This window comes from Hyaena hyaena, unplaced genomic scaffold (assembly GCF_003009895.1).
Source record: "Hyaena hyaena isolate Hyena2069 unplaced genomic scaffold, ASM300989v1 scaffold_277, whole genome shotgun sequence".
In the NCBI taxonomy this organism is placed as follows: Eukaryota; Metazoa; Chordata; class Mammalia; order Carnivora; family Hyaenidae; genus Hyaena; species Hyaena hyaena.
In genome coordinates, this window is record NW_024080905.1 from 853,923 (window position 1) to 869,049 (window position 15,127).

The following is a 15,127-nucleotide window of genomic DNA, read 5'->3' on the forward strand; positions in this document are numbered from 1 at the left end:
AGTTGAGGATAAGTTTGCGGCTCTCTGATTTTTTTCTACTTAAGATAAAAATAACTTGAAAACAGTATTATTCGACACGGCCAAAACTTGGCAAAGTACACAGAAATGACAAATATCCACTTATCTGGGCTAACAGGGATAAAAAATAAAATTTCCAAGTGGTTTGCCTATATGTAGTGCTCCCTAATTCCACTGGGTGGTGCAAGTTTTGTTTTGTATCAATTGGAGATTTTTTAACTCAGTATTTTTCAAGATTATATGGGTTTGGAATCTTCTAACCTAAGTGACTCCTTTTAAAATTTAGACTACAAACGCGTATGAGATCTGTGTCTTCTTGTACTAGGCATATTTGGTCCTGTGAGTTCCAAAAAACATTTAATGAGTTCGTTGATCTCTTCTTTGTCCAAAAAGCCGCCCAGTGGCTTCCCATCTTGTTTAGAGTAAAAGTCCAAGACTTTAACAGAACTTGCAAGGCCTTACACAATCTCTCCCCAACCGCCTTTCTCTCTTACTTAATTTCCCATTACTTTCCCTGTCACTGTCTCCTTCTATCTTCTCCAAACACACCAGGCATAGAGGCTTCACCCTTTAAGAAGCTACTGCCCTTGCTATTCTCTTCCCCAGACATCCCAAGAGCCAACTACCTCACTTTCTCTAGGTTTTTACCTCAGTGACACTTTCACTATGAGGCTACTTATCCAAATTTCAATACCCGCCCTCAATTTCCTATTCTTCCTCCTCTAATTTTCCCTCTTATTACTTAATAATATAATGTTTATTTGACTTACTTATTATATTAACTGTCTGCTCTCCAAACTGGAACGTAAGTTTCTTTAGGGCAAAAACTTTTACCAATTTTGATCTCTGTTATATACTCAAACCTAGATTAGTGCATGGCACATAGTAAGATCTCAATAAATATTTGTTGACTCCGTTACAGAACGAATTCACAAATGAACTGAGTGGATTCTCTATGCTAGCTTCTGTACTGATGCCAGGGTACAAAGATTACCAAGGCATACTATCTGCCCTTACAGGCTTCCAGTCTAGTTGAATGGACAGGCATTTCCGTAAGTAATTTCAACAGAAGCTCAATGATATATGTACACCCAAGTCATTAAGGAAGCAAAGAGAAGAGCTACATGGAGATTCAGACGAAAAGAAAGAAAGAAAGAGAGAGAGAGAGAAAAGAAAGACAGAAAGAGAGAGAGAGAGAGAAAGAGAGAAAGAGAAAAAGAAAGAGAGAAAGAGAAAGAGAGAAAGAGAGAAAGAAAGAAAGAGAGAAAGAAAGAAAGAGAGAGAGAGAGAAAGAAATTGGGTGCATACTCTGGGCTCAAGAGACTAGTCTAGATACAGAAATACAATACTCAAATATGAAGGTCAAAAAGGAGATTTTAAAATATCTTGAGCCAAATGAAGATAAAAAAACAATATACCAAAGATTAAGGGACTGAACAAAAAAGTACTAAGAGTTTATAGTGATAAGAAAAATCTCAAGCATACAAACTAAATCTACACCTCAAATACGCAGAAAAAGAAGATCCTAAATCCAAAGTGAGTAGACGAAGGAAATAATAAAGGTTAGAGAAGAAACACATGAAATAAAGAATAAAAAAATACAAAAATCAACAAAACTAAGAGTTGGTTTTTTAAAAGACAAAATCAACAAAGCTTTAGCTAGACTAACTATGAAGGAAAGAGAGAAGACTCAAATATATAAAATCAGAAATGCAGGATGAGACATTACAATTAATGCCACAGAACTCAAAATATCATCGGAACATATTATGAACAATCATATGCCAAAGAGTTGGACAACTTAGAAGAAATGGATACATTTTTAGAAACATAAAACCTAAGGGTGAATCAAGATGAAACAGAAAGACTAAACAGGTCAATAAGAAATACGGAGATTGAATCAATAATCAAGAACTGCCCCCACCCCCAAAGCCAAGAACTGACTGCTTCCTAAGTGAGTTCTGATGAGGGAAATAAAGGCAAGAGAAATGTAGCTTAAAGTAAATCTTACAGCTCACAGTCCACTGACAGACACCTGAAACATGCAGAATGTGACCTTCCTCAAGCAACTCATGGCTGCCTTGCTTCCTTAATGTTTTTGAATTATTAAAGACTAAAAGTAGCCTTATCTTAACAGTAGCTAACCCCTCAAGTCCTGAAAGCCTTGCTTTCCAATTCCTTAGAGACTTCTGCTCTCCCTAACCCTCACTAACTTAAAAGTATACAATCAATCACTCCTCACAACCCCAGTGTGGCTCTTTCTGTCCATCGGTCCTGTCTTTGTGCTTTAATCAAATCACCTTTTTGCACCAAACAGGTCTCAAGAATTTTTTTCTTTTTTTTTTTAATTTTTTTTTTTTTTTTAATTTCTAAGAGAGAGAGACAGCATGAGCAGGGAAAGGTCAGAGAGATAGGGAGACACAGAATTCAAAACAGGCTCCAGGCTCTGAGCTAGCTGTCAGCATAGAGCCCGACACGGCGCTCAAACCCACGAACTGCGAGATCATAACCTGAGCCGAAGTCAGACACTTAACTGACTGAGCCACCCAGATACCCCAAAGATTTAATCTGAGCACATTTAAGGGCAGCGAGGCTAAGCCATGACGTGCGGTAGGTTAGGTGTGTCAAATGCATTTTCTTTTTTTTTTTTTTTTAATGTTTTATAGAGAGATAGAGACAGCGTGAGCAGGGGAGGGTCAGAGCGAGAGGGAGACACAGAATCCGAAGACAGGCTCCAGGCTCTGAGCTAGCTGTCAGCATAGAGCCCCACGCAGGGGTCGAACCCACGAACAGCGAGTTCATGACCTGAGCCAAAGTCGGTCGCTCAACTGACTGAGCCACCCAGGTGCCCCTCAAGAATTTTTTCTTAGCCATTTGCTCAAGAACCCTATCATTTTGGTGCCCTTACACGGGGCTTCGAGTCTTTTCATGTGGACTCTGAGCCTTGGTACAAACTAGGTGAGTAGTTTTTCTTTTCTTCCTTTACTCTATTTCAGGGGCTTTTCAAAGAGGATGGTCCTACTGGAACACTTTCATGGAACACTTATTGGAATGTTTTTTTCAACCGCTCAGGCTGCAATCCTCTAGCTCATGGCTAGTCTACGGGGAGGAGAAAGCCTGCCTTTTAGCTGGAAGTCAGTACCCTGGCCAGAATGGTAATAAGACCCAGAAACTTGATGCCCTCTCTTCATTCCTGTCCTTATACAAAGTTGTCTGTCTTGGGCACGGGACAGCTGCCTAAGTGCCTAGCACAGCTGCCAATCTTAAGACTCCCATGTGAGGTTTCCTCTTTATTGGTCTAATGTGATCCCCTCCACATCTCTGGTCTAGCCACTTTGGCCAGGAGACCTCCACTGGGAGCCGGCCGGAACCAGCACTCGATTGCATTAAAACCCATCTGGGGGCCATTTCCTAGGGAATTTGTCTGTAAGGATGATATGTGTTGGAATGTCGTTTAGATCATGATGGCTTTCGGTCTCTACTGTTTTCTGTCAATGTCCTCCACTAACTACTTAAATTACAGAATTGCATAATTCTCCCTTATAAAACTTGTCTAGTATTTTCCATGGGTTAAAAATGGCACAGCCTTCAGGGCATGCTCCTCAAGATAAGGTGCGGCGTTCTACAGCACAACCTCCCATAGTAAAGCTTTTTTTTTTTTTTACAGTCACAGCATGGCACAGTATTTAGGTCCATATGCCAGGCACCCATTTGTAGCCTAGGATGTAATGGAGAAGCGAAGAGACGCTAGCCTCCCTTCTCCAGGGGTCCTTAGCAGCTGGTGGGTGATCATAGCGATTTTGTTTCAGGGATGCCTCTGGTCACTTTGACACCACGAACCTCTGGAGGGATGCCACCTGGGAGTCATGGGTGATTTTTGGTAATGGATCTTCTCAATTTTTCTAGAAACACGGGATCTTCTTTTTCAGTTCCAAAGGACACTCCCTTGGGATGCCTTTTAACCCACTGGAATCAATTCAGATCGCAAAACTTAGGAAAGGACTGAACTTCTGTAACACCGTATAGCCTTAATACAATCTAGCAGTTAGATCTTTTCTGCAAAGAACAGGGCAAATGGACTGAGGTACCCTATGCCCAGGCTTTCGTGGTCATAAATCAGGATTCAGAACTGAGGGCCTCTTGCAGAGTGTGTTCAGCCACTGACCAGGCTGACAAACTCCTTCCTGATATATTTGGATGGTTGTCTAAACAGACCTCTTCTGAAAAAACCCAGGTTGCTGGAAGAAACACAGGCCATCCCTAATGAGGGGGACTCTGACACTCTCGCACACTGCTCCTCCTTCCTAATAGACTCAGGTTACTCTACTTGTACGTGGGGGCTTCTCTTTCATTCATTCCCTGGGTTAATGACTGTAATAATTGGAATCAATTGTCTCTGGTTAGTCTACCTCCAGAAGGAGACTTCAAGAAATATTCCCAACCAGGTACCGAAACTCCTTTTGTTTCAGGGAGGCTCCCTGTTTTCTCTGGCCCGACATGGACTGCCCATTTGCACTTGTTGGTGGAAAAAAATTCTGCATCTGCTCATCTATCTTAACTGACAGGCTTTAGGACTGAAAGAACTCTTTCTCTGTCCTCTGGGTTTTTATCCACCTCGCCACTTCTGCCTTACCCTCCCCTCCTCTTATTTCTGCACCACTTGCGATGCAGCCTGTATCTTCCATGTCTCTGGCACCATCATCTCCTTCTTCTCCCCTCGCTGTCAAAGAGCGAAGAGCACCCCAATGGACATACACCACCCACTTCAGATATTCTCACTGGGGCCCCAGGTAAAAATTGGTGAACAAAATGACTGACTTTTCAAGTGGACCCAAGTGGAACATGTTTGGTATTTGAACTCATTTAAGTTTGTTGGTTTAAGATAGCCATGTCTTTAGAGTTATCAGCATTAAATATAAAACTTTTTCGACCTAGATTTACTGAAGGTCAAATAAGCTCGTGAATATCTCTGTTATAATTTGTCAGCAAAAAAGATGGCCAAAAATAATGGTTCATTTTGTCTCAAAGTTTTCGTGGGTATCTGTTAAGTCTGAAGTCTTTGGTAATCTCAGACTTTAAGGTTTTGTTTGGATGATAAGCTGAATTGAATTCACTGGACACCTAGGTCTTTTCCAAATCAGATAAAATGCTGAAGCATTGATTATTAAGCATAGGTTTGTGTTTTTGACTTATTGCAGAGAAACTAAGGATACTTGAGTTTGCTGGAAAACCTGGTTTGTGCTTGATTCATAAATTTGTCATCTAAAAAATTCTGATGTCACACTTCACTATTGGTTACTACTTAGCTTTCACTGGAGACTAAGGTTTCTAAGAGTTAAAATTCTGTTAAGCGTAATTAAGGCTGATGGAAATAAGGAAAAACAACTCTGTAGGTAGAAAAGTAGGAGATATGCCAAACAAATATAAGGAATGGAAATACATTTTTGTAAGGTAAAAGAAAGTAATTTTGTCCTAAGAAACTGAATGTTCAGAGAGACATGGCTTGGGACAAAATCTGAATGGAAAGGAAACTTCTAGAAGGTTCGTGAAGGGAAATCCTCGGAAAGGAATTTTATGGGTGGTTAGGATGGACTAAGGTTGAAATGAATGGATTTTTAAAATACACTGGTACAAGATTAAAATTCTGCTTTTCTCTCTGTTCAAAAGACAGTTTTCTTGGATTGTAGATCTGTTCTTGATTAAAAGAAAAAAAGTGAACCAAAGTCTTTTCTCTTTTGTCTGCCAAGGAACCCAAAGCATTATGTTTTGTCTTTATTAGGTCTTTGATCACTTAGTTAAAACTTCTCAATGTTAAAGGAGCTAAGCTTTGCTAACAACTATATACCTTACATATTTGCATTGAGAATCTCTTACTGCCCCCTTGGTTAAGTAAATAAGATTTCTAATGATCTGTAATCCTACTTAGGATGTGCTTTGTAACTTTCTAAGGTTTTAAAAAACTTCCCAGGATTTAAATTGTAAATGAAATCTTTTTGACCAACTGGGCCTCTTTATTTCGTGTGTTACCCGGGAAATCTGGTCAAACAAACAATGGTAAACCTTAGGTTGTATTGCTTGGGTAAATGCTATAACTGCTCAAATATATATATATATAAAATTCCTAAAGTTTTAATATATTTTGGTATAAGGTCATCACTGCATATTCCAATTATCAAAGTGTTATGTGTCACAGAAATAACCGAGTGTCCTTGTCAATTGCATCATAATGAACTCTCCTATGAGATTGCTGGCCACGTCCACGTTTGAGTCTTTTGTCATTTATAGTTCTTGTTCTAATCTTCTTACAAAATATGTTTTATGTTCAAGGAGATTTGAAAAAAGGACTGTTAGGACAAGTACAGGTATTCCACATCTTTAAGATCATAAAACAAATGGGTAAAAATTTCCAGAATTAAATATTTCATATTATAAGAAAACATTTTCTACTATAAGCCATTCCTCATAAACCTACGTCTCAATTAGTAAAAACTGAAAAGTGTCTGCCTTATAAATAACTCACATATTTTGGTAGACTACTATCTATAAAATGTGTAACTCAATTTAAAATCAGAAAAAATACTATGGACTAATAATACAATTAATATTAATATTAAATATATTAATATTAATATTAAATATATAAATATTTCTGAGTTTCTAACTGACAAACACTCAGATTCGTGCTTTAAAAGATCTCTCTTTCCTTTAATAATAATGATAATAATAATTTCCTTTAATAATAATTTAATAATTCCTGGGCAAAATAAAGATTTTTGTCAACCTTCAAAGGACTCTTATTTGTGTCCTTCTTTTTCTTTGTGTTAATCCTGTTTTGCTGTTTTCTCCCATGTCTCTCCACCTGGTGCCAAGGCTCCTTCATTGCCACAACTTCAAACCAAAAGATAATCCTCTCTGTTCAAGGAGGCTCCCATACGTTATCAACTCTAGGACAGCTGCCTTAGCCTTTTCTAACTCCTATTAAATTCTCAACTGACCAACCTTGCCCTATAGGTAGGGACATCTCATCCCTATGCCCTTATTCAGCAAGAAGAAGCTACAGATGATGAGACCTTCCGCCTTCAACAACCTTAAAGATTTAAGGGTCTAAATTGTTCATGGGAAGAGGGAATGGTGAAGGAAACAAAGGCAAGAGAAATGTAGCTTAAATTAAATCTTACAGCTTACAGTCCACTGACAGACACCTGAAACATGCAGAATGTGACCATCCTCAAGCAACTCATGGCTGCCTTGCTTCCTTAATGTTTCTGTTTTACTAAAGACTAAAAGTAACCTTATCTTAACAGCAGCTAGACCCTTAAGGTCCTGAGAGCCTTGCTTCTAAATTCCTTGGAGACTTCTGCTCTCCCTAATCCCCACTAACTTCAAAGTATACAATCAATCACTCCTCACAACCCCAGTGCATCTCTTTCTGCCCAGGGTCCCATCCCTGTGCTTTCATAAAATCACCTTTTTGCACCAAAGGCATCTCAAGAATTCTTTCTTAGGCATTTCCTGAAGGGCCCCATCAAGTTCTATCAAACATCTGAAAATAATTAATAGCAATTCTTCTTAAACTCTTCCAAAAAATACAGGGGAAACTTTCAAGCTCATTTTATAGGCCGGCATCACCCTGATATTAACAACAGACAAAACACCACAAGAAAACTACAGACCAATACAGTTGATGAACCTGGATGTAAAAATCCTCAACAAAATATTAGCAAACCTAACTCAACAGCGTACTAAAAGGATCATATTCCATATTCAAGTGAGATTGATCCCTGAGACATAAGGATGGGTCAACATACACGATCAAACAAGGTAACACATCACATTAAAAGAATGAAAGACAAAAATCACATGATCATTTAAAGTGCAAAAAAAATTACTTGGCAAAATTCAGCACCTTTTCATCATACTCTCAAAAAATAAAAAGTACAGAAGGAACTTACCTCAAGTCAATAAAAGCCATATATGAAAAGCCCACAGCCCACATCATGCTCAATGGTAAAAAGTCAAAATCTTTTCCCCTAAAATCTGGAATAAGACAACACCTGTTAGGATGAGTATTATTCCACATAACCCACCCCACCCCCCAAATAGTAAGTGTTGGTAATGATGGATATGGAGAAACTGGAACATTTGTGTACTGTTAGTGGGGATGTAAAATGCTGCAGCCACTATGGAAAACCTTATGGAGGTTCCTCAAAATATTAAAAATAGAACTACCATATGATTAGGCAATCCCACTTATGGGTATACATCTTATGGGAGAGTTCAGAGGAAGATGGCAGAGGAGGAGGATCATGAGCTCACTTCATCTCATGGACCTACCAAGAGAACAGCTACATCTGTACAACTAACTCTGGGAAAAAAAGCAGAATTCGCAGAATAGAACTCCCACAGTTAATCTCAGAGAGGCCAGATGTAAAGGAGTAGGAGGGGAAGAGACACAGTTGGGAACCACACCTCTGGTGAGATTAACCACCAATGGGAGGGAATCCACCAGCAAGCAGAGGCGGAGGTTCCAACCCACCCAGGCACCCCAGGCATCGGGGACCTGTCCTGGAAGACAAGTCCCCATAACATTTAGTTTGAAAACCAGTGAAGCTTAACTTGCTGAGCTTTCAGAATTAGCGAAGCTTAACTCCAGGTACTTTAAAAATCAGTGGGCTTAACTTAGGGAGAGACTGAAGTCAAGAGGAAACTGAGTTCCTACCCTTAAAAAGCCAACATAATAAATAACCCCGCTGAGACACAGCATAGAAACAGCAATTTGAAAAGCACATGGGGTATTAGATAAAGGAGATTCGTTCGCCAATCTCAGAACATACTCTGGAGGGGACGATATCTTCAGGAGACTTCTCCAAGGACAAAAGTGCTGCTTGGTGCCATTTCTCTTTCCTCCCCCCAGCTTAAACAGCCACACATTTGTGGGGAACAGTCCAAACACTCTCCACCTATCTGGCTGGCACTGCGTACCCTGCCCTCATATATCCCCATGGACCTGCCTTATCTGACCCACCCATCTTAGCAGATATGCCTCGAAGGCAACTCCTGCCCTTGTCACACCCTGCAAGCAGCCCCAGCAAGGACTAGTGCCCTTCCAAAGTGATTCCTACCCTAGAGAGAGGGGGTGATAAACTCGCAGACCAGGGCTCTCACAGCTCCAGCAGGTGAGGCTTTTAGCTGGTTATGCAGGGTGACAGCCCCGATGGCAAGAAGCTGTAGCAGACAAACTGACTGTTGACAGCTAGTCTGAAGGCTGACATAACCCACCTACAAGCCCATGGTGGCTTCAATAAGGCTACTCAACATGCAGAGATCAAACCCTGCCCAGGGCACCCACTGCAGGCAAAGTGGGTCACTGAGGCTGGCTGGACTAAGGCAAAGAAGATTCAGCCATAGCAGCAGAACAGGTGCAGCGCACAGAGGAGATGCACTTGGGATGCCTGGCTCTGACGACCAGAGGGCATTATGCTACAGGGCACCACTGGACCTCTTCTACACAAGGCTACCACGTTCAAGACCAGGAAATGTAACCGACGTTCCTAATAGATAGAAAACAGAGTAAGGAAAAAATGAGACAGTGGAATCTGTCCCAAATGAAACAACATGTCAAACAACAGCAAAAGAGCTAAATGAAATGGAGATTAGGAATGCCTGATACACAATTAAAGTAATGATCATAAAGATGCTCACTGGACTTGGGAGAGGAGTGGAGGATCTCAGGGAGACTTTTAACAAAGAGACAGAAAATATACAAAGGAACCAGTTAGACATGAAGAACTCAGTAACAAACAAAACATACACTAGAGGGAATCAAGAGCAGATTTGAGGATGCAGAAAAACAGGTTGGCAATCTGGAAGACAGAGTAATGGAAAGCAACCAAGCCAAAGAACAAAGAGAACAAAGAATAATGAAAAAATGAGAAGAGGTTAAAGGAACTCAGTGACATCATCAAGCATAACAGCATGACATTACAGAGATCCTAGAAAGAGAAGAAAGAGAGAAGGAAACAAAAACTTTTCTAAAGAAATTATAGCTGAAAACTTCCCTAATCTGGGAAAGGAAACAGACATCCAGATCGGGAAGCTCAAAGAACTCCTAACAAAATTAACCCAAGGTGATCCACATCAAGATAGATATACTTAAAATGGTAAAATTAGTGATACATAGATAATTTCATAAGCAGCAGAAAACAAAACAGGTACCTACAAGGAAAATCTCATAAGACTATCAGTTGATTTTTCCGCAGAAACTTTACAAGCTAGAAAGGAGTGGCATAATATATTCAAAGGAAAAAAAAATCTGCAATTAAGAATAATCTATCTAGCAAGGCTATTATTTAGAATACAAAAAGAGATAAGGAGTTCCCTGACAAACGAAAGTTAAAGGAGTTCATCATCATTAAAGCAGACTTAAAAAAAATGTTAAAGGCAATTGCTTAAGTGGAAAGAAAAGGCAGTAAGTAGAAAAAAATTGTGAAAGAGAAAAAACTCATAGGTAAATGCAAACATAGAATAAAAGTACTAGATTAATCACTTATAAAACGAGTATGGTGGTTAAAACATAAAAGTAGTAAAACCAATTATCTCTACAAAAATCAGTCAATAATTTCACAAAATAAGGATGTACAATATCACATCACATACATAAAATGTGAAGGGATTATAATTTAATACTTTTAGAACATGTTTAAACCTAAGAGACCATTAACTTAATATAGACTGCCATATGTATAAGATGTTATATATAAACCTAATGGTAACCACAAATCAAAAACCTATAATAGATACATAACAAATAAAGAGAAAGGAGTCTAAGCATATCACTAAAGAAAGCCAACACATCACAAGGGAAAAGACCAAGAGAAGAAGAAAAGAAGAGAGAATTACAAAATTAACTAAATAACAAAAATAACTAAAATAACTAAAAAAACAAGTAACAAAGCAGCAGTAAGTACATACTTATCAGTAATTACTTTAAATGTAAATGGACTAAATGCTTCAATCAAAAAGACATAGGGTGACTGAATGCATATAAAAAATAAGACCCCTCTATGTGCTGTCTGCAGACAGCTGTCTAAGACTGACTTCAGACCTAAAGATACATGCAGATTCAAAGAGAAGAGATGGAAAAACACAAACCATGCAAATGAATGCAAAGCAAAAACAAAAACAAATGGAGCAGCAATACTTCTATCAGACAAAGCAGACTTTAAAACAAAGATTGTGGCAAGACACAAAGTGGGGCACTATATTATGATAAAGGGAACAATTCAACAAGAGGATATAAAATTGTAAATATCTATGCACCCAACAGAAGACACCTAAATACACAAGGCAAGAAATCGACAGTAATGCTGTAATAGTAGGGTACCTTAACACCCCTCTTACACTGATGGACAGATCACCTAGACAGAAAATCAGCAAGGAAACAGCGGCTCTGAATGACACAGTAGACCAGATGGACCTCACAGATATATTCAGAACAGTCCAGCCAAAAACAGAATACATTCCTTCCGAGTGCACACAGAACATTCTAACAGAATACATCTTACACCAGAACAAAGTCTCAATAAATTCAAGAAGACTGAAATCATATCAAGCATTTTTTCTGAACCAGAGTTGTATAAAACTAGAAATTAATTACAAGAAAAAATGGAAATAACAAATACATGGAAGGTAAAAAACATGCTACTAATAAATGAATGAATTAACTGAAAAATCAAAAAGAAAATAAAATAGTAGAGATGAATGAAAATAAAAAAAATAATAGTCCAAAAACTTTGGGATGCAGAGAACTCTTCTCTGAGAGAAGAGTTCATAGCAATACAAGCCTACCTGGACCCACCTCAAGAAACAAGAAAAATCTAAAACAACCAACCTAAGCTTATACCTAATGGAGTTGGAAAAAGAAGAAAAAGGCCCAAAGTGAATAGAAGGATGGAAATAACAAAGATTAGAGCAGAAATAAATGACATACAGACAAAAACAAACAATAAAAAAGATCAATGAAACCAGGAGCTAGATCTTCAAAAAGATAAACAAAACTAATAACCTTTAGACAGACTCATCAGGGAAAAAGAGAGGACTCAAATAAAATGAGAAAGGAAAGAGACATAATAACCATCACCACAGAAACACAAAGACTTGTAAGAATATAATGAAGAATGAATATAATATACCCACAAATTGGACAATATGGAATAAATGGATAAGTTACTAGAAACACACAATCTTCCAAAACTGAAACAGGAAATTAGAACAAACCAATTACAATGAAAACTGAATTAGTAATCAAAAAAATCTCAACAAACAAAAGTCTAGAACCAGACAGCTTCATCGGTAAATTCTACCAAACATTTAAAAAAGAAGTAATACCTCTTCTCAAACTATTCCAAAAAATAGAGGATAAGAAATACTTCCAAAGTCATTCTGTGAGGCTAGCATTATCATGATATCAAAACCAGATAAAAACACTACCAAACACCCCCCCCCCCAAAAAAAAACTACAGGCCAATATTTCTGATGAACATAGATGGAAAAATCCTCAAGAAAATAAAAGCAAACTAAGTCCAATAATACATTAAAAAAAGTCATTCACCATGATGAAGTAGTATTTATTTCTGGGATGCAAGGATGGTTCAGTATTCACAAATCAATCAATGAAATACACCACATTAACAAAGAATCAAAATCATATGTTCTCAATAGATGTGGAAAAAACACTTGACAAAGTACAACATTCGTTCATAAAAACTCTAGACAAAATTGGTTCAGGTATTATGTTCATACCTTAACATAATAAAGGCCATATATGAAAAACCCACAGCTAACATCACACTCAATGGTGAAAAACAGAGCTTTTCCTCTAAAATCAGGAATAAGACAAGGGTGCTCACTGTTGAGACTTTTATTCAATAGAGTAATGGAAGTCCTAGCTGCAGTAATCAGCAATAAAATAAATAAGTAAGTAAAAGGCATCCAAATTGGTAAGGAAGAAGTAAAACTGCCACTGTTTGCCGATGAGATGATAATGTGTATAGAAAATCCTAAAGACTCTACCAAAACGCTTATAAAATGATTTCAGTTGTAGGATACAAAATAATATGCAGGAATCTTTTGCGTTTGTATTTGATAATGAACTAGCAGAAAGAAAATTAAGAAGACAATCCAATTTACAATTATACCAAAAAGAATAAAATACATAGGAATAAACTTAACCAAAGAAATGAAAGATCTGTATTCTGAAAACCAGAAGATACTGATGAAAGAAATTGAAGATGACACAAATATAAAGATTTTCCACGCTCAAGGATTAGAAAATTAATATTGTTGAAATGTCTACACTACCCAAAGCATTCTACAGATTCAATGTAATCTCTATCAAAACGCAAAAGTATTCTTCACAGAACTAGAACAAATAATATTAAAATTTGTATGGAGCCACAAAAGACTCTGAGCAGTCAAAGCAATCTTGAGAAAGAATAGAGCTGTAGGTATCATGATCCCAGATTTCAAGATACATGACAGAACTGTAATAATCTAAACAGGATGCTACTGGTACAAAAACACACACAGATCAGTGGAACAAAACTGAAGACCCAGAAATAAACCTATGCATAAATGGTCAATTAATCTTAAGACAAAAGAGGCAAGAATATACAACAGGGAAAGGACAGTCTCTTCAACAAATGGTGCTAGGAAAACTGGATACCTACATGCAAAGAATGAAACTAGACTGTCCCCTTACAAACATTTACTGCAGGATTACTTACAATAGCCCAAGTATGGAAGCAATCCAGGTATCCATTCATAGGAAAGTGGATAAAGATGTGGTATACATACACACCACAGAATATTACTCAGTCATAAAAACAATGAGATCTTGCCATTCACAACAACATGGATAGACCTAGAGGGTATTATGTTAAGTGAAATAAATCAGAGAAAGATAAATTCATTATATGTGGAATCTAAAAAACAGAAACAAAGAATGAGACTCTTAAATGCAGAGAACAAACTGGTAATTGCAGAGGGTAGGTATAGCAGGGGATGAGTGAAATAGATAAAGGAGACTAAGAGGTACAAACTTCTACGGGGTGCCTGGGTGGCTCAGTCAGTTGAGCGTCCAAGTTTGGCTCAGGTCATGATCTCACAGTTCATGGGTTCGAGTCCCGCGTTGGACTCTGTGCTGACAGCCAGCTGAGAGCCTGGAGCCTGTTTCGGATTCTGTATCTCCCTCTCTCTCTCACTCTCCCCTGCTCATGCTGTTTCTCTCTCTCTCTCTCTCTCTCTCAGAAATAAATAAAACATTTTAAAAAAGTACAAACTTCTAGTTATAAAATATTCAGTAAGTACACAGTAAAGTCCAGCATAGGGAATACAGTCATTAATATTGTAACAATGTTCAGTGACAGATGGTGACCATACTTGGGGTGAAAGTGGAGTAATATATAGAGTTGTTAAATCATTACTTTGTATGCCTTAAGCTAATACTGCATGTTAATTAAACTACAATTAAAAAAACAGAAAAAGTAAACAAGTAAAATTTTAAAAGCCAAATTATACCAGTAGAAAATAGAATGGTGGTTACCAGGGGATGAAGGGAGATATGGGGAGTTCTTCTTAAATGGGGATAAAGTTACAGTTCTACAAGGTAAGTTCCAGAGATCAGCTAATGCAACATTGTGCCAATAGTTAGAAGTAAGGTATTGTGCTTAAAAATTTGTTAAGAGGACAGATCTCATGTTAAGTGTTCTCACTATGAAAACAACAAAACAACATCAGGAGGCTGTGGGCAGTGATGGATACGTTCATTGCCTTGATTATGGCGATGGTAATATGAGTGTATACATATATCCAAACTCACCAAATTCTATGTATTTTGTGTAATTATCTGGATACCAGTTATGAGCTTCCAATAGCCTCCTTGCAGTAGAGTAACACAGGATGAGTTTAATTCCCCCAGCAACAAGTTGTGACATAAGTGAAATGTTGCCACCTAGGAAAACTCATTGGACTTGGTGCCTGGGGCTTTTTATTAGAGGACTAACATGCCCTCTGCTTGGCATATGCCCAAATTCCAGACTCCCAAAAGGAA